General features: G+C 44.4%; 1 protein-coding gene across 1 annotated transcript in view; it reads left to right on the forward strand.

The window, feature by feature from the left end:
- The window catches only part of chrm3a (cholinergic receptor, muscarinic 3a), a 40,319-nt gene that overhangs the window by 13,124 nt on the left and 3,588 nt on the right, over positions 1-23,607 (forward strand). The window contains exon 2 of the mRNA XM_037272653.1: positions 2,823-2,934. The gene's annotated coding sequence lies outside the window, so the exon portion shown is untranslated. The remainder of the gene's footprint in view (positions 1-2,822; positions 2,935-23,607) is intronic.

The raw sequence follows: 23,607 nt of genomic DNA on the forward strand, positions 1-23,607 counted from the left end.
AAGAGGAGAGTGCTGTCATTTAGTTCAAATTTCTAATTCAAGATGCTTTGCACTGTTCTGTATTTTCGGAGCATGTTCATCTGACTGCAGCGCAGGCATCCACTGACGCTCCTTGCCGCCCTGCCTTGACAACAAAGAGGCTGCAGACGTGATGAGGGCACACATTTGCCTCCAAAAACGGAGTGTGAAGCATCCCGGCGTGTCGAGAACATTCCAGAGATCCTTTCACTACGCTTCTGCTCCTTCCTTTTCATCTTTGGCTCTTGCTGTGAGAGCATCACGGCAACAAAGTCTTTGGCTACACAGGTTTTTCACTTTATTAGCTACACCTGATCCCATTTTACCTACTTACCTGTGAGACGCAGATTTATTTTCAAAACGTTGCAGTGGTACTCAAGCTTCCGCCCACGTCTCCAAAACAAGGCTTCAAATTGGCCACGGGTGTGAATTTAGATTCTGTGCGTATGGTCTGTGTGCTTGACAGTCATCACTCCTGGCTTTTATTTTATTTTTTCCAAGTGTAGATGGAGCGTGAGGCCAGCAAGTATTTTGAAACTTAACAAGCCATTTGTTGCGCGGCCAATCGTGACCCGCCTCGGCGTGCATGTGTTCGCTTCAAGGATCATTGCTATCAAAACTACTGTAAAAGCACCTCGGGATTTTCATGCCACTATATCCGACCCGCACACACATTGAACCGAAAGGTCAAAGCCGCTTACCGATGATACAACATATTATGAACACGTGTGCAATGACAGTCAACACACAGCTGAATCAAATGCAAATTGCACAGATGACTTTCACCATGAAATATTTTTAGCATGGTTGTTTCTATCGGTTATTCCATCTGTTGATCGATTATTATTATTATTATTATTATTATTATTTTTATTATTGTCATTATCCATCCATCCATCCATATTGTTGTCATTATTAATAATAATAATTTTGGATTGAACGCTTTGTGAAAAATTGAACTCAAGCTTGTCCAGATGCAATTGAATTGTTTTATGTCCCACAATCGCACGGTTGCGTGTTACCGTTTGCGGAAAACAAACGTTCCTCCCACTTGCGCAAACACTCTTGCTGCTTTTATTGCTTCTTTAGTGAATGCTTAATCAAACGTTGTATTTTGAGATTGGCGCCTTTCTAATCTGCCTGCCTGTCTGCCTCATGCCTTTGTTTTATTCTTATATTCCCCCTCGTCTTTTTGCGACTGCGGGCTCATCTTTTGGAGCTTTGTTCTTCTGCTTTTTCAAAGTAGAACAAGGCAAAAAGGCGTGCAGAGAGAAAGTGAAATGTGCTGCTTGTGATATGCCAGAAAGTTATCTTTCAATTTTTTTTTTATATGCCCTCATAAATAATTCTGAAGCCGGATTGTCCCACGAGGAGAGTTGGCTGCAGCGTCCATTAGTACCCGCTGAGCTTGTCACTTGCATCTGTCAACGTCACCAACAGTCTTCGCATTTGTTCAATCGGGCTAATGAAGTTACATTTGTAGTGTTAAGCTCATTCGGTCGCTCGATGGTTGCTCAGCACAGAAGGGGTTATCAAATGCAACTTCAAAAATAAATCAGAAGAGCATTTAGTGAATTTTTCAAGATGAGACGGAGGTGGGCACTAAGGAGGAGGGATGATGGCAGGCGCCGCTGGGGTGACTGAAGCAAGCCGTGAGCCTGCTTTAATATGCACCACGTCAGCAAGTTTGCATTTTTCACACCCGCCTGTTGCATAATACATGCAGAGGTGCCGGCAAAGTCCTTCAGGAGCTGCGAGGCCGCACCCAAAAGCACAATTCAACTATTTCAAACGTCTGCCACAAAATGTGCTCAACAATTGATGACTGACAACTTTAACGAATTAGCTATTGTTGGACTAGATGGTTAAAACCAATTGTTTTGTTTAATTGAAGCTGCATCATTTGTAGCGCATACGTATCTTTACTAAAGATAAAATATTTTTTTTCTTGTAAGTAATTTGCTCCAAGAAAACCGTAAACCGTCATGACCTTTCTTCTTCACATGTACAGTAGTTATTCCTATTTCTGAATGCTAATGAGCACGCGTACACCATCTGGAAGGCTCCCCAGGTAATTGCCGTTCACCAGCCATCTGGGAATTCGGCACAAAACGGTCAAGACGGCAAAAAGACTTCATGTTGTTAATGGAAGGTTTGTGAGCTTGAAACGTGGTGGGAGGAGGTGAAGCGGACTACGGTTGGAATAATTAAACATGCTTGGGTGCCAACATGGTAAATGTCACGCTTTTGCCTACCCGATGATGAATGTTTGCTTCATTGACCTTTTGTGGCTTCATTTGTAGTATGAAAATGAGACGCTCGCGCTCACTTGTTAGAGTGGCCTCAATGTGTTGGTCATATTGATATATATATAAATAAAAAATATAAAACATTATGATGAGGTGGAACCTCCCATTGACTTAACGAGCTGTCTTTGGGTGCGCTTGCGTCGTTCCACCGCCTCGGGCTCCATCCAGCAGTCCGCAAGATGAGACGGAGACTATATAAGGCATGAAGACTTTGCCAGATGTAAAGACATGCCATTCTTTCCTTTGACACGTTTTATCCAGCCCGGAGCGCTCCTTGCTGCACCCAAGAACAACCTTGATTAAATCACGTTGCATAAATAAAGGTGAGGGTTGAGGTGCAACCGGAGCTGTAGTGCGACTTCATCCTCAGGACATTATGTGACTGTTTTTTTTTTTTTTTTAGAGTGCTATTGATACATTTCCAAATTTAGTCACTGAATCCTTTTATGTTCTCTTTGTTTCCTCTGCCTTCCCCATTCCCTCCCTGCCACACAGACGCCATGATCCGCCGCCAGGATCATCTTGCCCCCCCGGCAGGGAACGGTGACACTGACAGGCATCTGGCTGAAAGGTGACCTCCAGACACTTTGCCTCCCCAAAATGTTTGGTAAGTTGAGCCTGTTTTGAGTCTCCATTGTCACCGCAATGACGTAAAGTGAAGTAGCAACGTTTGTGCTTAAAGATCCAAATTATGGCCAAAGCACATTTGCAGACCAAATTCCCAGCCAACTTAGCTCCTATCAAACATTGGAAAGTGGTGAAACATAAAACAATAGATTTTAAATACTTAAACCAGTGACATTAATAAGGACCCAAAAACCCCCCCAATAATTTCTATTGCTCATCAATGAATGAACGGTTTCAGCTCGGAAGGAAAATAAATAGCATTTTGGTGTGTGGAAATCAAGTGACGCTTTATTTACATTCATGTATTCCGTAACTGGCTCAACTCGAGCTTGTAGTTGACACGACGTCCCTGTAGGTGAAACTAACGGCGGAAAAAATGAAAGCCATCATTTCCATTAACGGGCTTTGCAATTGAAGTGAGTCGAGTGTAAATGCCTTTGGTATGATTGGAGTTCAGCAAGATTACAACATGTCGCCCACCGCATCTTCAAATGTGTGTGTGCGTGCGTGTGTGTGTGAGTCATGCTTTACGATCAGTGGCGGAGCGTGCACTTGATTTGGTCAGGCGCTGCCAAGAGGCTGCTATTCCAAGAGATACCAACAAGCACATTTGGGCGGGCTAAGGCGGGAAGACGCCGATAAACCACCTGTGTCACTTCATTTCTCCGACCGTAATTGCCTGTCTCGAGCAATGGAGATGCTTGGTCGCATTTGGCTAAATTGACACGACTTTCATGTTGGAGGTCGAAACGCTTTAAGTTGCCAGATGCAAATGTGAAATCCCTTTCAAACGGAATTCTACTGTCGGAATACAAGGTGGTTCTGATTCTGAGGAATGAACTCAAAGCTAATGAAAGAGGCTTGACGTTTGAATGTTCGACCAAAGAACAATAGCTCGGTATCTGTTGTGTGTTTCTTCTCACCTTGAGTTCTTGGTCCCAAGAGGTTTTTCTGGGGCAGGTTTGGGAACCGTGAAGGAGCGTGTCACAAGTCAAATTGGATTGTCGACTCGATTGCACGGCCCGATCGCAAAGTGTCACACATTGCTGGCCGCCTTTCGCAATTGTTTTTCACTTTCCTGTGCCCTCAGGCTTGAGAAAGTTTAGTCAGTTATTATACCTCCCGGCATTATTATTATTACTTCTTTTTCATTTTCTGTAAGCCAGTTGACTTGACAAAGTCATGTTGAAAATTAATTTCCCACACTTCTACCCAGGCACATATTAATCCAACTATGTTTTTTTTTCCAACTGCTGGAAATTGCGAGAGGCTAATGCTTGGTTTGCGTCCGCCGGGGATCTCGCGGTTGTCGTTCAAATCTACCGCCCTCAATTCCTGCAAGACCCCATCCCCAAATCCCAACGCTTCCTCCTCAGGATTTTATTTTTAATGCTCAGTGCTCTCCGCTGGGGACTTCCCGATAAAGATTTTCAGACTCCATTTGCTTTTACAAGTAAGAAAGTCACAATTTGAAAGATTCAACCTAAACTGCCCTCAGCGCTTTTCTGAGCCTGTCAAGCGCCATCTGTGTCTTCTTCTGAATTTTTTCCCAAAATGATGCTGCAACCACAAAACAAGACTCGCAAGGCAGTCAAATTGTTGGCCTGGAGGTTGAATTCACGATGACAGCGATGACGCTTCTGGCAAAACATCTTATTGTTTGGAAAATACAATCTGAGTCAGCACCTGAACATGAACAAATGTTAGCTTATCTGCAAGAACATCTTCCCAAGTTGTTAATGTTCCGTGACCTGCCTTGCTCATTTGTCTTCTTTCCTCTTTGCATGTTTTCCCGAGGTGGAGCGTACATTCCACGCTCAGTGTCATTAGCAAGCGGGACCTTGTGTACGACTCTGACATGGCGTCCGCGTGATTGTACGTAACAGCTTGGAGAGCAAGGCGATGCACTTTGTGTCCTCCGGATTTGATTTCTGCTTCTTAACTGGAGTTGAGAGCTAAGACCGCCGCAAAACAAAGCGTTTGACTCCTCAAAGCCTTTAGCAAGGCGTGAAAAAAAGAAATGGTATGGAGTGAAATGACAACACCTTGTTGCATTTAAATATTAAGCTTCCTTTTTAGCCATCATGTGTGTGTTTCCTTCCTTCCTTCCTTCCTTCCTTCCTTGCTCCTGTCTCGACACTAACGCTTGATTCACTTCCAACTTCAGCTTCAGCTGGCTGCACAAAAACTTTCCTTTCCTTCACTTTAAAGGTCTGAAGATGGCTGATTGATGATTCTGGCTTTAATTAGTATAGCCTGTTTTAGTGATGTCAGCAATTCTTTACAGGCTATGCTAATCTGTGCCAGAATCAGCAATGCAATTGCGCCGGATACGCTTTTTTTTGTTGCTTTTTTTCTCCAGGATGCACCTGAAGGCCTTTTTCTTGCACTCTTGCCACCCATCGGAAAAAGTTTTCAAGGGGGCATATTGTAGATAATTGACTTTTTAGCAGCTTGGATCTCTGGAGTGCCCATCAAGCAAATAAATCTTTTGTCATCTGCCTATTTCTGAAAATGTGTCTGTGAGCGAACCTTTCTTGCACTTCTGTTATATACCAGGAGGCTAATTTACATAACGGCCCCGTCCCTTCAGCGAGTTCCTCATCCATGACCGTGATCTGGGAATCTTCCACTCCGCTTACGTTAGATGTTCACGACGCACAACTGACAAATTTGGGACGATATTTGATCAAAAGCTGCTTCACGTTGTTGTTTTCCAACTTGTCAGTCGACTGCATAGAATTTGCATCACTTTGTGCAAAATCCCGTGAAATCCACCGGGGGTGACACACCGCCATCTTTCTTGTTACTCCAGATGACATTTTTTGCATTTGCGTTCCAAAATTCACCTTAGCAAGACGCTCGGCCGATTCCCGGCGCCTAATGAATGCGGCGCGATGTTAGCTAGCGTGCGAGGAGGATGCGACGGCTGACAGGTGAGCTGCCTGTAAAGCAGCCCTCCGAGGGACTGGCATTCTCATTGGCCTTTGATTGGCAGGGGAGCAAATGGCAGCGGTGTCTGGAGGCCTGATAGTAAATGCCGACGCACGGACGTGCGGATAAACGCGCGCCGACTCCGCAATCCGGGTGGCCTCCCGCTTATTCCGCGGCACTTGTCCCCGCTTTGTCTGTCTCCGAGCAAGAATTTCCACCTGCTCGCTTCACCTTGATGGCAAATATTCTCCGATTAACAACCCCTGGAGGCTTGGGATAATTAGCAATTAGCCATTAGCTTGTATTCAGAGAAGAACTATATGCTTTCCACTCATAGAGTAATCGAGTTGAGAATTTCAAGTAAAAGTTTTAAAACTTTTTGGAAATACATGATTAGCATTTCATATAGTATGTCGGTCCGTGCTTGCGATTGCATTTGGGCCAGGAGAGAAAGCCTCGAAGGGCAGCAATGCACTTTACAGAAATCCAATGATTGCATCACTTAGCCCGGCAAACATTAGCTTTAGTCCAATAAAGGTTCCTCTAAATGATCAATTCTCCCCAAGTCGGTCTCCGTGTCAGCTTATCAGTCATGTCATCAATAGAAATAATGTTCTTGGTAATTTCGTTTGCGCAACCGCCGAGGAGCACTCATAATTGGTGCAACTTGTCCTTCCAAGTGCTCACTTAGAATATCATCAAATCTCCTGAAAGGAGAATACCTTTGCCAGGGAGCTTTTGTTTAAATTTCCAACTGATTATGCAAAGACATATTTCAAATTCCAGGTGGGTTCCGGGCAGTTCATGCTCGAGCTCTTTTATTTTCATAAATCAATTACAAAGTCAACTTGGAGCTGATTTGTCGCAGTTTTAAATTGACCCAATTTAACCCGCCTGATAAAAATAACGTGCCAGCAGGGATGGCGAGAACGTCCGAGGTCTGCTCTCCTCAGAGCAGCCGAGCTCCTCCATTAAGCGCGCTAATTCCTCTCGTTACCTGCCTCGCCTAGCTTCGCCAGAGTTGTGTTTTACGAGGGAGCAGCTGCACCAAGCGTCACCGTTCTGTCGTGGTGCCTCTCCGAGCGGCGATAAGAACTTTGCTGTTTTTACAATACGGCCTCGGGCAGGAAATAAGACAAACAAACTCGGAACGTTGCGCTTCGTTTGGAGCGGATTAAAATGAGTTAACGTGATAAGAAGTGTTTTTGTGTCGCAAGAATTGTTGTTAGTTTTGTGACATTTACACCTGGATGTCGCTTTTTCTCTTAGTAGTTGCTTCTAAAAGTCTCTTAAGACAATTGGCAACCGTTTAAAATGTGTAAAATTCTAATTTGTCTCCATTTTGTATGTTTACAATCTATCCTTACAAGTATGAGGTTTGTTTTTAATTAGTGGCGCGTAGAGCTCTTCTTCCAAGTGATTTAATGAGGCGTCACTTCTAAACATCTCATTTTTGTGCTTAATTTTGCCCGAACATTCCAGGCTGGCTGCACCTTGTCCATCAAGTGAGCTAACTGCCTGCGCCTGCATTAAAGCTCACGGCTGTCCCGTCTTCTGTCTGAGTTATTGCGCAAGCAAAGACGCCGGCCGCTTTTTGCAATTAATGACTCTGTCAATCCGAGAGGGAAAAAAACAAAAGGTTTCTTCTTCCCGGGGGAGGCTCATCAGAGAGCCAAATGCACTTGAAGATGTTAACCAAGCGGCAAATCTGAACCTCAATTGAACCTACTGCTGCTCAGGTGTTTCACATCCAAGGTATCGCTTCACTAGACTTGATTTCGTCCTAAATCACCTTATGGATGCACTTTCAAATTCGCAGCGGCCAGATGGCACCAGAATTCTTCCGTCAGCATTTTACGACAAGCAGCTTCACCGTTGATCGGCTTCTAATACTAAGGGGACGTGTTTTGGGGGTGAGGGGAGGGGGGTGTATCGGGAGGACTTACATTGACATCGATTGTGACCAGCAAGCAGTTAAGCCTTCAAATCTTCACAAGGAGCGTAATGATGTACCTTGAATCGACCTCGTGTGTATTTTCTTTAATGTTCTGACCTTGGTGAAGATCCCTTGCAATGGTCAGTATTAAAATATCCCTGATGAGGCTTGTTTGAATAGGCAACCGATAGGGAAATAATATAGGAGATAATTAAATGCGCAATGAAGAAACAAAAGTGTCTTTGTAGTTGAAGCCGTCCTCAACGGGTTTAAAGAAGACCTCCTCACGCCTCTTCTGGAGCAGAATATTTCCTGAGGTGCTCTCGTCAAAAGCAGACACAACAGATGCTCACGTTAAATGTTGATTTCAGAATCATGTCGCCGCCATCTTTTTATATATATTAACTTGTCGTATTTTCCGCACTATAAGGCGCACCTAAAAATCTCCAATTTTCTCAAAAGCTGACAGTGCACCTAATAATCAGGTGCGCCTTATATATGGACCAATGTTGAGCCACTACAGCAGGCGTGTCCAAAGTCCGCTCTACGGGCCAAATGTATTATATCTTATATATGGACAAAGTTTTAAAATGGGCCATTCATTGAAGGTGCGCCTTATAATCCGGTGCGCCTTATATATGGACAAAGTTTTAAAATGGGCCATTCACTGAAGGTGCGCTTTATAATCCGGTGCGCCTTATAGTGCGGAAAATACGGTATATGGAAATTTTCAAAAATAGACTTGATCATTGAGACTGCAATTTATAATCTGGTGCTCCTTATAGTTACAAAAAAAATGCAGTGAAAAGCTCGGGGTATCACAAAGCAAGTCAATCCTACTTAGCCGCGCATCAGAGCGCCTCATAGATTTTGTCTCGATTTCTCTTCTGGCCCAGATGACTTGTTTGTGTTGCTTATCTGGGCCATTGGCTCACATTCGCCAGCGACGCGTCACGCCGTGCCAACAGGCCAATAGGCGAGACGACGGAATCTCTTCTAATCCCGGGCGTCTCGGCCTCCGTGAATCAAAGTGATTATACGGCCGCACCTGCATCTTGCCGAGACAAAAGAGCTCTGGGACGACGGGGATTGCGCGGCGCCGTCAACAAAGATCGCCAAAACCCCCGCCGCAGTTTTAAACAATATAATGCGAAAGTCAATGGCGGGCGGGCACGCCGCTGATAAATTTGTGCTAGCGCGGACGATTCATGGCTGAATGAAAATACGATTCACGACGTCAATGACGATGTGTCGGGATACTGATGTGTACGCAGCTGCAGCGAGGACTGAGACGAATATTGAGTGTATTCCCAAACCATCTGCGCTTTTAATCAGGAGTCGCAGCATGTGCGGAAACACACGGTCGAAATAGCTCGTCTTGTCTTTGCTTCTCAACGGGTTTGTGTCATGGCCGCGTGTGTGCGTGAAAGGACGAAGATGACTCCAAAATACGTGAGAGGTCTGACTTCCAAGGGCTAATTTAAGATTTACGGCGATAAATGGCTCATATTTCATTCGGGCCGAGGAGTGCGACTTTTAAAGTACTTGACTGGATTGTGGTGTCTCACCTCCCACGTCGGGAACATGATTTCACCCGTGCATGAAATGTTATCCCAGCCTTGCTGTGCTGAAAATACATCTCCGCTTCTCAGTTTTGTTTTGTTTTTTAAATAAACTGGCCCAGAAATGAGAAACATGAGATGTTGTTAGCTCCTGTGGGGTGTTAGCACTAGCGCTCAGGCTAACTGGACGCATGGAAGTGAGCACCTAAAATTGAGTAGGGAGTCGGCCATTTTGGTTTGAAGAATGTATTTTGGATGAACACTAAGTGGTGGGGCGTGGCATCAAAGTTTCATGAACATGTCTTTGCAAAAGGGGGCGAGAGGGCTCATCAGTCCCAACTAGTAGCTTCAATTCCGCTTTCATTATCTTTTGGCCTCTTGCACTGTTTCCAAGCACCAACTGCACTTGATGCGTCAACCAAAAAACGTGACTTCCTCAGACGAGTCCTGTCAAGGGCCACGCTTGTCTTATTAATTCCGCACTCTTACTTGTAAAGCCCGTCCTCTTTAATTGCCCGTGATTATTTTTTCGAGATGCGGTGTCAGGGCGATGCGGCGTCATGAATCCATTATGGTTCAACCCGGGAGTCGAGCAAAAATGAATACCTGCGCGGCTTGATAAGCCCACGAAAGATAAAGCGTCATTCCCCCGTTGTGCAATTAGCTCAGTAAATGACAAGCTTTTTGAATTGCTGATATTTTTCCCAGCATGACTGCAGTAAGCGTTAGCATGTGCACCCTCTTCATTCTCATTCCGTTCTTGAAGACTCTGAGTGACACAGCACACAATGAATGTCAGCATTGTAATACAAAATAAATCTAAAAGGGCTCGGTGGGATGCGCGCGGTTCGATAAAGGGAGCCTCGCAGTCGTATTATTCATATTATCTCCGCCATTGTGTTTCCTGGGGAACAAAAGAAGCTCCTTTTATTGGAAAGCTGAGGCGGGGACTTCTCATAACGACAGCTTTGTTGGTTGCCCGCAAAAACCCGCTGCTTAAAAAAAGACATATTATTCCGGTACCTCCACAAGGACGCTCGATTAATCATTTGGAGTTGAAAATTGGAGCCCGTAGTGAGGACGAGCTGTGCTGTGTGTAATTGAGGCTGTCTGAACTTTTTCATACGGGGGAGGGGCGGGGCGGGGCGGAGTAGTGAGGTGGAACTGTCTGTTAATTAACCGGAGAGATCCGATGATGGACACACAGGGTAGTCACGCGCCATTTAGTAGCTCAGAGTGGCGCAGCGACATCATGGCCGCTAGACTCCATTAGAGGATGTCACTCCTGTTTGTTTTAATGCGCTTCTATTTTGCCTCATTTTCACCTCGACCTGTTTTCACCTCACATCATTGGCTGACGGGCGCCCGCGTTGTCCTCAGCCAAACCTTTCTGTTATTATCAGTCCATTTGTTGTGCTTTTTCAGTGCTTTTTCTTGCGGGTGTCATCAGACTTTAACATCAGTTTGTTTAACTTTTCAGTGAATAATTCAGGCGTATGCAGGCAAAGGCTATCAGTGAAGGTGCTGATTTAAATTTGGGTTTTTCCGCTTTTCAGCACAACACAATGTTATCTTTGTAAAGTCAGCTTTTGTACGGTTTCGCAAGTGTCGTGGCTAGTGAGCGCCGTTTCCCGCCGCCTTAAATGTGGGAAAGGGAGCATTGATTCATTTACTAAGGAATGTAAATGACTGGCTGTCACCGTTTGGTTGGCGGAAAGAAAAACGAAGAGAGGCACATTGTCCTTTGTTGTGATTGAATTTAGCTTGTATGAAAGAAGCTAGCAGAGGTTTTTCTCTGTGATCCTTTTCATCCCGACCGTCTGCAGTTTGCGAAAGCCTGATTATGTCTTGCGTGCAACTTGCATCATCTCCACGCCATCATCAAATTAGTTTGGGAAGAAAACTTTGTGCTGATTGCACTCCAAACTTTCTCTCCACATTTTAGTGTTAGCTTCACTATTCAAAAGTCTGTTTGTCCTTCAATGTGTAATAACCCTGATTAAGAGGGGAAAAAACACTGTCAGATGCCAGACAAATTATTTGTTATGTCTCTGACACCTGACGTGCACAGGGAATGTCATAAAACTGTTTACTGAGCAGTCAAAAAAGTCTGTCAAAGTTAATGCGAATACTTTTTTGTGAGGGGTGAAAATGAGCCACCGCATTGCTACAAATGTTTTATTTTTTTTTACTCTGTATTGTGCAAAAGGTAGTAGTGCTTGTCTTTGCAATAAAACCAGGTTAATAGATGAACCCGGCTTCTATTTGAACAGGTCGCTTAGCAAAGCACAAGTGGAGCCGGCGATGCATAACAACTGCCATCTCATTTGTAAGAATACCGTTGACAATCGACTGGAAATGATTTGAAATGAAGTGTGAACGACGATTAACCCGACAGGCCCCAACGCTTCGCTTCACATGGGAGAGTCGTTGACAACTCAAACTCGGAGCCGAGACAGACGGTGTTTAGCAAGCGTCAAGCGTGTTAATGACATAAGTAAATAAAACTTGAATTTTTTTTCGGCATTTTATTTCTAAACAACTGACAAAAATGAACAATTATTAAAACAAATTAGTATTATTACATTATTTCTGTCTTTTAGATGAGCGTGATTGAAAATGCTAATTGCCTTCCGTGTTCCGTCTTATGTCCTGATATCTCGTTTAGTCTTCTGATTGGGTCACCGGATGTTAATTAATATCCTGTTAGCTGATTCTATCTCCACCAGACACCTTTTCAGGGAATAATGTTTTTATCTAAAAGACAGCATGACAGCACAAGCATTTAAAATAGTTTCCGGATTGTGATACATCTGAAAAATCTTGGTTGCCGTGGCAATGACAGTAGTCTAAACTCTTGTGGGACTGAAGCCATTCATTTTAGAACTACATTTTAGAATAGTCGAGTGTGATCCGACTTGAATCGTCATGTTCAAAATGAAGAAGTGAGAAACTGAAGAATAACTCAAGAACTGAGAAACTGAGAAAAGAACTGGATTGTTTCCCTTTAGAACTGCTCAACTCCCCAAAAAATGCTAACCGCTATACGAGCTCAGCGCACGTGTTTCTTTGACGGGAAAATTATGACAAAAGTACGTTTCTAGTTTAGTAAAGCCGAGGGTGACGGCAGAATGACGACGACCGGTGTGAGATAAGTTGTCACGCTAGCGGGTAGATGATGCCAGCTCAGTCGGAGCTATTTGCTTTATTGATATTACTCAAATTTGGAGCCCGGCGACATTAACAAGTGAATGCGATTTTCCAAATGGCGTCATTATGCCCGCAGCCGGCATTCGATGACTGCAACAACCACCTGGGAAGCTAACAGATGCAAAAGGCGACATGGACAAAGGCGACTGAGCCTCGGGCGTCATGTTGTTGCTTCGGACTCTTTACATGAAGATAGATGAAGTGCAAGTGTACATCTACTGAGACCGACCTCTAAAACAACAACAAAACGGTGCAACCGATAAATGAGAGCAATTTTATTCATGTCGAAGCTCCCTTAAAGCTCATTTGGAACAATCGTCAACTCAGCAATTACAAAGCTGCCCTTTTGTCTTCCAATTAAATGACAAGAAGCAATGTTTAAATTTTGGCTAACAATGGAGCGTTAATATTTTGAGCTCACTTTCAATATTCATTGCTCATTCATCACCGCAAATATAAAAAGAAACTTGCACTGCCGTCTTTGTGCTAGTTAAAATTCTCCATCATGCACCATGCCTGCCGTTCGAGCGGGTGCAGTCGAGGTCGACCGGCATCACCACCTGGTCCGCTGCTGCTTCCACACGAGGCTGGGATCCTTCGCCGTCGCCGCTACATCTGGACCGGCACTTCCCCGATGGCTCACCCATCTCCTCTTTTTGGACTACCAACCCCCCGTCACCCCCACCTCCCATACTGCCAACCTCAACAACCTCCGCTCCCGCCCCTCCTGCTCCTCCATCCATCTCCTTCGCACTGCTGACTGATGTCCTGTTATTAACTATATCCTATTGTCTCTACCCCCCCCCCCGACCCCCCGTATGTCCCCACCCTTTTTATTCCCTGTAAAGCGTCTTTGGGTCATTGAAAAGCGCTATATAAATTAAATGAATTATTATTATTATTATTACCCTCAACAAAATGCTTGATTCTTTCCGCCCAGCACCAATAAAAAATAGATTCCCCAAATACTGTTAGAGGTTATAAAAACAAACATCGTTTCTCCCTCTCGACGCCGCAGGCCTAAAAAATGCGCTGAAGTACGGATACAAGAAAACAAATATGAAACTCCGGGGGGGCGTACAGGGTCATCACCCGAGCGCTTGACAATTCGCCACTACATCATTTTGTCGGCTCCTGGAATGATTGCGGACACTTGTTTAACTATCGGATCATTAAAAAGAAAAAACAAACTGCCGATCGTGCAATAAAAAGCAAGCGATTAACTTTGTTTGCGTTGGCTGCCGCTTACAGAGCGGACTGGTCGTGGAATAACGTCACATGGACAAGTGGCCATGCAAACTCACGCATCTTTTAATCGCTCACATCCCGGATGTGCATTGCTCCTTAATTTCCTGGTTCAAACTCTTTGTGTGTTGACACGACTTTTATTGATCTCTGGTCTCTGTATAAAACCATAAATCTGAATCTGTCAAGTGCACATGGCTGGCCTTGAAAGGAGCCTCTCTCATCCGTCCGTGCTCTCGGGTCTCGGGGATGAGCGTGCTACTCGTATTCGCTGTTTATCTCTAAGCTTGGGGCTAATACAATCGCTCTCAGCTCTGTTTAAATAGCCTGAAGGGCCTTCAAGAAGTTGACGTTCAAAAAGCCAGATAAGCCAGGGATGCGAGCATACTTTCTGTCATTCCAGTGAATACAATTAGATTTGACATACAATTTTGCGTTGAAATGTACTTCATCTTGTTGAGCTTTGGTAAGGGGAGCCCCTGTTTGTCTGTGATTAAAGGGGAAGTCAACTCGAAAATCTTCCGTGTAATATGTTTTGTGCGGCCCAACTAGTCGAAACACAGTGTTCTGATGAATGCGTCGTTTGAGGAATATGAATTAAACAGGCAAAATTCACCCGTTTTTATCCATCTCAGTGGGTGGCCATTTTGCCACTTGCCGTCAACAGGAAATGACATCACAGTTGCCAGTCACAACCAATCACGGCTCGCCATTTTCTTTTCGACTGAGCCGTGATTGGTTGTGACCTAAGAACCAGCAACTGTGATGTAACTTTCAGTTGATCGAAAGTGGCAAAATGGCCGCCCGGCTGAATTTTGCTGCTTAACTCATATTCCATATTCCAAAGCAATATTAACCTGAACGACGTGTTTGGATTCGTGGGGTCACACACAACATATAATGAAAACGTTACAGTTGCATTCCCTATTACTATCTTCTCCTAATAATTTAGCAAGTCATCATACAAATAATGTGACCAAATGAAGTGCAACATCATGACACTCATGAAACCATTCTGAAGCAAAGAAATATATATACACGTATATATATTATTGCAAGTTAATAACAATTACGTAATTTCATTTTCTTTTCTAAAAGTTTGGCAACACTTTGCGCCACCTGAAGTTGATCACACCAGAGGGAGAGCGTTCAGTTGAAGGTGCAATTTGGTTTCGCGAGAATGATTTCTATGGCTCGGCCGCCCACGTCGTCTCCTCGGATGTTGTAGCTTCCCACTCATATTAGCCACATACATGCATACATTAACAGCCGGCATCCTCATCACTCTCCATCCTGCTAATGTCGCTGTCAGTCGCGGCGGATGGCGACTATTACGCGCCACAGATCATCAGTCAGTGGCCCACGTAAATACTGGCACTTTTATGATGCCGCGAATTAGCCCGCCGGTGATTTAGCTAGCGAGCGCCTCTCGTGTTTAGACATAGCCTTCAAGCGTGATCTGATGGATTGCTGTCCTGATATTTTCCTATTTGTGTCTTCATGTTTAGTCTTCATCGCCCCCTGCTGGCCTGGATGTATTCTTTTGCTTCCTTTCTTCCTTGGCTGCAGATCAATTACTTTATCATTCAAGCCCCATTAAACAGCCATCCCATCATATATAAAATATAATTGACGGCTATAAACTTTGCGAGGCCACCGGAGAGCAAAGGCACCTGCTGAATACAGAGTCGAAAGAGGCCCGTCTCGCTAATTGTACAGGATATTTATGCGTGCATGTCTCCTAAGTGTCTTTTAATACCTGCGTGTTTAAATCTATAGTAATAACAGCGAGGGCAGGAAAATTACTTTTGCACATCATCATATTGCTCCTTATAGAAATAGCGCTTTAATGGGAAGTGTTAAAGGCTCCAAATTGTTTAGCATGTTTTATTCTTTCTAGTACCCCAGGCCCAAACGTTTTGATGAACAATTTTACAATTCAATATTGTTGTTGTTTACTCAAAAATAAAACGTGACCTTAAGCAGGCTGTCTCAATAGAGCAGTTTGAATGTAGACTGGTTTCAGTATCAGCCAATTTATAGTGGAAGGTCAGAGCGGCCGCGAGTAATAATAGCAGAGCACTAAGCGGGAATTCAAGTGCTGCAGTGCACTGAAGATGCTGCGTTAGCAAGGACGCCGAGTATTGATCACGTAGAGGAGGAGTCATCATTTGAGCCCAAAGTCCTCTTGCTTTTAGCACTGAGGTTTCTTTGAAATGTAAAGTTCCTTAAATAGAAGTTATTTATTTATTTATTATTGCTTAATTAGTGTGCTGCATGGGATGTTCTTTAATTGCAACCACAGACAAATATACTGTACTCAAAGTTAACTAATTAGTCAAATTCATTTTTCAAAGTTAACAGTGACAACTCGACATGTTATATGCTAGTTTCATATTAATTACAAGTCTGTCTGTTGCATTTGACAGCTCCGTCAAATATTTTATTTAATGTTGCTTAGCCCGCATTCTGCGTGTTGTTTAGATATATCTTTTTCTTTTTGGAGCCTCCATAGCAGATTTAGCCTGCGGCGGCGGCGACGTGGTATTCATGCTAGTTTTCACAGGATGAGCTTTGAGATGAGATGAGAGCCTTGGAGAATTGGGGAATGGAATTTAAAAGCTATTTTAGGCGGCGGTTTCAGGTACAGTCACGTCACCTGGGTTTGACATTATTGGAGGAAATGGGACGGAACCCCCACCAGTGCTAGATATGCATGGGGGGGGCAGCAAAGTGAGGCGTGAGGAACTCTTTGAGGTGCTGGAGGTCGACGTACAGTCAGATGTACATTTGCTGGGGAATGCTGGAATTCCCGATAATCGCTTTGTGTGAAGCCTCGCGTCTCGTTTCAAGAGGCCTCTCCTCATGCTCAAGCGTGTTTACTCTCCAGCGAGCATGCTCCCCCACCCCCCTCCCAACCTCCCGCCTTCCCCTCGCCTCTCCGGCGTGCCTCCAATCGGCGCACGTTTGCGCTTCCTTTTAAGGAGTCGTCGCCCGTTGCCCGTTACCGACACGTGTGTAGCATCTGCGCCGGCAGACGTGCATTCACCCGAAGGCCCCACAAAGGCTCAGGCGGAGGAATTAGACGGTTGGTATTTCAAAGTTTGGATTGAGCCATCAGGCGGCCGACAGCGTTCCACCTTGACGTGTGACCGTAAAAGAAACTTGGGCCTAATTTATAATGCAGCCGCTTTTGGTTTTGAAGCGGACGCCAGGTATGCGCTGGCCTTTGTCCAACTGCAGATTTACTGTAAGAGGAAGAAAGAAAGATTGGAAGCAAAATCATCTTCAAGCGTTTTGCTTTGACATTGCCGTTTTTCTTCCACACGCTGGATGTTTTTCTTCCCGTGACACACACACGCGCGCACACACACGCATGTCTCAATATAGTGGAGTGCCATGTCTAAAGAGTTCCAGCAGCTTGTTGCTCTGGCTGTCAGCAGCCGAGACCCACCGCAGAGGCGAGGATGTGTGTGAAGCTGCTCCAAACACATCCGCCACTCACATTTCTCTTCTCACCTTGAAATCCAAATCACACCGGCAACAAGGACCAAGGAACACTTGAAGGTCCCATTTGAAAATGTTTGGTCACAAGAGGTCAAAAAGCAAATGGTGTGACGAAGTTTAAAAAGCAGTTATGAGTATTTTAATTCTATTCTTGAAACCGCTTTTGGCGGGATTCCTTTGGCGAACATCCCTGCCACCCGACGTAACCTCTCACTCTCATGAATATGATTATTATTCCAGTTCCCCGCATTGTTTGGGCAGCGCAGCCAGTCCCCGTCAAGCCGCCGTCTGTTCCTGGAGCGGTCGCTTGCCAGAGCGAGAAGCCGCTCTGCTCTGCTAAGCTGGATTGCAGCAGCGGCAAGTCACCTCAATAAAAGAGCAACTCCTGCTTGCCCGGGATCATAAAGGGGAATAAACAAGGTTAGGCGGAATAATTATGCTGAGCCGCTTCCTGGCATGACTTTGTCGGCCCAGCACACAAAGCAATCCCTTCGAGGTCACGTATTGCTCAGTCTGACTCCAAAAGCGTTGCCATACGTGACGTTGCGCTCCCGCTAGCAACATTTGACAATAACCCGAGGTGAGCTGCGGTTTGTGCGCGGACCGAAATATCTGAAAACTTGCAAATGCGGTGTTAAATAAATGATGCGTTACGCAACGTTTTATGCACGCTTGCCGCGGGTTGGCGTGGAAACCAAATGTGTGAACTGAAAATAAATAAACTTCACTCTGCCATTTTGTTGATGGCCAAGTTCGGCTCACGACAACATGGAGGGGGGGGGGCAATGCCAGCTCTGCCAGTGAATTAGTTTTCTTCCAACAAATGTATCACTTTTTTGAACCTGAAAATGTATTAACTTTCCCTCATACAGTACATAATTATGCTTAACTCATTCACTGCCATTGACGGCTATAGACGTCAAATATAAATTTTGACTGAGCTGGCCGTATTATGAGGTGCAAAAACAGTCATGCTAAAATCTTGCTCTGTCATTCAAGTTTGTAGTACTAGCTATCTTATTTATGATCTTATTAGCAGAAGTAATGCAAAAGTAAATTAGGGAATATTGCACAACATTGCAAAGTGGCACACCTTAGCATAGCACGGAATATTCCTCCACTTGAACTTTTGGTTTTCCTCCGGTTTGACACCCAACTCCCCCTCCCCTAGTTGTGTAATGTGTTTGTTGAATCCCCGCAGAGTACTCTCCAAAACACGCTGCGCTAAGAGCCTCCTTAACAGGCTACTGAGGCGAAGCCTGCCACTTTTCCGCTAGGGTGCGAGCCACGGACTCTCGTTTGCAAGTGCTAATTGCAAAGTGATTAATGGCTCCCATTCACAATTCGTGCCGTCATGACTCTTAACTCTCCCTTGAGGTACTAGACCAATATATTCCAAATGGGAACATTTAGTAAATTTTCTTTAGAACGCACCGACAGCACCAATTCACGAAACAAAGAGACTGAATGCTTTAGCGTTGTGAGAAATTTTGGGCTTGACCCCTCCCTCTTGCAGCGTGAAGGTGCAGCAGTGCACATAAAGGCACGGATGAGAGACTTTGACGTGGATGACTGGCCTGTGCAGTCCTGACCTCAACTTGATATAACACCTTTGGGATAAGATGGAAAGCCAGGCCTTCTCGCCCAAAAACACAAATTCACTTCTGGGGAAATGGGCCAAACTTTCAATCAAGCCACGCTCAAAACCTTCCAGGAAGCCTTTCCGGAAGGAACTGCCTTATAGCGGATTTATTCTAATTAAGAGTCAAACTGCTCAATCAGGACTGACACAATCTGCAATTGAAAATGAAACAGACGAGACGGCTGTAACCAATCAGGCGGGCCGCGGGGATTTGGCGCACAGACGGAACCTCTCAGCTTTTATTTTCACACGGACGTTGCGGGTCTGAGAGGGAAAATCCTCTCAAGCCACAAATGTTATAATAGTTACAAGCGGGATTTAGTCAAAGATGAAAGCAACCGATAAGCTTTGCGCAGGCCGACGATTTAACTGTTCCCCCGTTGAGACAGCTCGAGGGATGGAGCAAGCAGATGGTTTCCCCTCCGGGCTTGTAATCAGCCTGCTTGCGAAATTCGGGTTAGCGGTCCGGTATGTCAGCGCAGCTCTTGGTTTGTAGCCGTTGCTGAGCAGCAGAAGCTTCGCCTTCCAATGTCCCTACTTAAATCTTTCTCAATGAAAATCTGTCACCTTCAAGAGCCAACTCGGATTATCTGCGCTCAGCCGCAGCAAATCCATCTTCTTCCGCGTTGGCTGCTTCTTGTCAGCGGCGAGTACCTGACACGTGGCCTCGCGCTGTTGCGCAAGCCCTTGTCCCTGTGTGCGAAGGCTTAATTGCGATCTCTCGAGAGATGGAGTCCTGTGTAAACTTAGTTTTGCCATGCGATGTTACCACTTTGTCAAGATTGAATTTTTCGGGGCAACACTGAGGTCTACTGGAAGAGAGAAGCCACATGCTAACTTCCAACACTACCGCTATGGCTTTTCACATCTTGTGTTAGCATTGAGCTAGCACCTTTCCTTTAGAAAAAAAAAACCTTTAGTTGAACCTTAAAATAACAAATGTTGAATTCTCGTGTGTCGTGTCAGTTTGACAGACAACCTCAACGACAAACATCTTTCAGTTTTTAGTCAGATACGATAAATGTTTGTACTTAATAAATAAACAATCCACTTGTTTGTTTCACCAAAGCTTGTCGGCGCATGTTTCGCTGCAATGAGATTGGTCAAAAAAGTAAGTTGGCCTCTGGTATTTACACTGAGCAATCCTTCCTTGGCAGTCTTGACAATAAAGCGACGTTTTGAGACATTTATGAGGCCGCAAATGTCTCGGTCGAGCGGTTCCGATGCCCTGCTGGATGTCACAGATGGTGAGTTTGCAGCAACAAGCTTTCACCTCCGCTATATTTACTATCCTCCTGAGGTTGATTTCAAAGTGCTCAAAAAGGAGCTTGATGTAGAAGTTGAAGACGCTCCCATCCTTTGTATAATCTTGCATTAGCGCTCGACGCGTCTGCACGGAGGCTAATCAGCTACGCGGTCACGCTACGGTGAAAGTGAATCAATTTATCTTTGAAATATTCATCTCATTAGTGGAGCTGTGATGCTCAAGCGCACATTTAACGCTCATTTCTCGCTGCTTATGTTGCTGATAAATCGTTAGATGGATCTCTTATTGCGCTCAAATATAGTACATGGATTTACTTATTTACATTTAATTTCCCTTTCATTTACATAGCGTAGTGATGCGTTGCTGGGCCAAGCATTTTCTTCCACAGAGATTTTTGATGATTTTTATCTGTTTAATCAAATATATATGAAGTCACATCCCGTATTTTCCGCACTATAAGGCGCACCTGAAATCCTCCAATTTTCTCAAAAGCCGACAGTGCGCCTTATAATCAGGTGCGCCTTATATATGGACCAATATTGAGCAGGCGTGTCCAAAGTCCGGCCCGCGGGCCAAATGTATATATCTTATATATGGACAAAGTTTTAAAATGGGCCATTCGTTGAAGGTGCGCCTTATAATCCGGTGCGCCTTATATATGGACAAAGTTTTAAAATGGGCCATTCATTGAAGGTGCGCCTTATAATCCGGTGCGCCTTATAGTGCAGAAAATACGGTACTTAAATTTATACTTGAAGTGCATTTCACAGGATAACAAATGACACCACATTAAACATCACAACTTGCTTCGAATCCCTTTTTATTTTTTGTGGGATGGGTGGCTCAATTTATTGCAAACACCAAATTTGTTGCCATGACAACTGGGACAGTACCCAGGCTAGCAAAGAAGGAAATGGCTACTCAGCATTGTCAACCCATCAGCCTTGTCGCTTTTCAGTGTTTAGAAACTTTTCGCAACTATTTTGCGGTGCTTTGAAAACCTTTGGGCAATCTGAGACCCCCCCCCCCCCCCCCCCCCCCCCAAAAAAAAAGCATGAGAAGTTCAGTCTTCCCTTCTGGGACTGCCAATGACTCACGCTGGCCTCCGCGACCTCATCGCTATCCGTTGCTAGATGAGCAAGGATGCAGTGAATAAATCTTTTTTAGCCCGATGAAGTGAAAGAGGCTAATTTCCCTGGTCCACCTGAAGATCTGTCACAAGAAAGTGGTTTGGAATCGCTGTACGAGGTTGTCATGGTGCGAGCATACACAAATGGGTGTCTTGTCAACAAGTGATGAATTAAAGCGCATTTCCTGTTCTGCGCTCACTCGGCCATAATTTGCATCCTGTACGGTGGCAATTCCGTACGATTAACTCTGAATTAGCTTATGTAACACGTACCACTTTAGAATGAACTTTTGAGATTTATTAACGAGTCTTCGGTCATTTAAGTGCTTATTTTCAACCCAGCAGCAAAAGTATGAAGTCTTTGAGAGCATTTTTTTACCTTAAAAAAAAAGAAAGAACTTGGCATCATATGACTTCATCACTGTTGATAGATTAGCGATGCTGTAAATAGAAACCTGCAGCCCAACGCCCACTCGGTGACCTCGCTCGCTCGGATCGGTCCGACAAATGTCAGCAAAGGCGCTGGTGTTGCATCACCGTTAAATGAGTATCGATTTTGCCTCGTGTACCTGAATGTCCGGATTAACACAGTCAAGCGTGGACGGCCGCGCTGTAATAACGTCACACATGGAGTCTTGTTTGAACAGCATGGCCGTGCATTGGCTTGGCTCTGGGGATATTTACACTATACGAAGGGTGTGTGTGTGTATGTGTGTGCCTGCGTGGCATATTGCTCACAAAGACATTACATTAGTCAGCAGATGTGTTTGTCCATCAGAAACATTTTGACAGTGATGAATCATTGTGTCTGCGTTAATTCTAGCACCGAAATAAATGGTAAGATGATAAATGTCTCGTTTGCAAATGAAGCACGAATAAAAGTAGCGCTATCAAAAGTGTCAAATGAATAAGACATTTGACAGAAAAGTTTCCCCAGCCCTTTCAGAACATCTTGGGAATAATTTTGTACTTTTTAACAAGGTCCACATTGCCTCCAAAATCCATATTTTAAATGACAGAATGATCAAACGAAGAGATATTTCCCTTACATCCTCCTTTCCCATCTCCATTTCATCTCTGCTAATTCAAAGTATTCAGACATTTCTGCGAGAAATATTTTGCCACGTTCTCCAAATCCTCACTTACGTACGTAAGTCACAATTCCGAGCTCAGATGACTTGAAAACAACCAACAACAAGTCCGTCTTGTTCTCCAAATGGAAATAATCCACAGCAGGACTTTGTGCAATTACCGCAGTCGGATCGCTGAATCTTAAAATGTGACAGTTGCTAGTCGTCATTTTCTTAGCATCGCCTCTGAATTAACCCGTCAGAACGTGAAAGCGTAAAGAGACACAGCGTTTAATGTTCCTCTAACGGCAAGCTATCCTTCTTGTGATTTTACCTCCAGATGGGAACCCGTTTCCTATTTGTCTTCTTTTCCCACATCTTCTGCGTCCGCCAGCCTTCCTCCAAGAGGCAGATCAGGGTAGCTCCCATCTTCACCCCGACACTTTTTAATCCAATTAAAAACATGGTTAACATGCACAAGTGCGCGTTAGTGTCAAACGGGCTTTGTTTTATTTTCAAATTTGCTTTCTTTTGAGACCTTTTCAAAATAGTTTCTTGATGCCTTTTGGTCTCGATATACAATAAATATGTGAGTCTAAGGGAGCTCTAAACAAGAAGTCAGCACCACCCTGAGAGCTTCTTCTTTGGGCTATTTGGGTTCTTTACCTGCTCGGTGGGAGCGCTCTCAGCTCCAAATGCCTTTTCCCAGTGGGGTAACATGCCCTGTGTGTGTGTGTGCGTGCGTGTGTGTGTGCGCGCACGCACAACTGGTATGTGTGATAGATAGTGCTATTGGGATGTGCGTTTTTTTTTGGGTATAATTTGCATTTGTGTGTAGAGCTTGCATGGCTGGATTCCGTCACGTCTTTGTCACCAAGGCTGCCTGGCATATTATTCATAATTAAAAAACATTTTCAGGTTTCCGACTAATATGTGATGAATGAGGATGCATGTTTGCTTTGCTTGAGCAAAGCGATGTGAGATCAGCTCTCAGTACACCTGCTGGGCAGCTCATGCGATAAACACCAAACAAAACTGCCATCAAACGTTTTGCATGAAAGGCACAAACTTTTGAATGCAAAAAGTAATTACAAGACGACTCTCCTTATCTATCATCCAATTATCCAGAAATGGCTTTGACAGAAAAAGCA

Source organism: Syngnathus acus, chromosome 15 (genome assembly GCF_901709675.1).
Source record: "Syngnathus acus chromosome 15, fSynAcu1.2, whole genome shotgun sequence".
Lineage (NCBI taxonomy): Eukaryota > Metazoa > Chordata > Actinopteri > Syngnathiformes > Syngnathidae > Syngnathus > Syngnathus acus.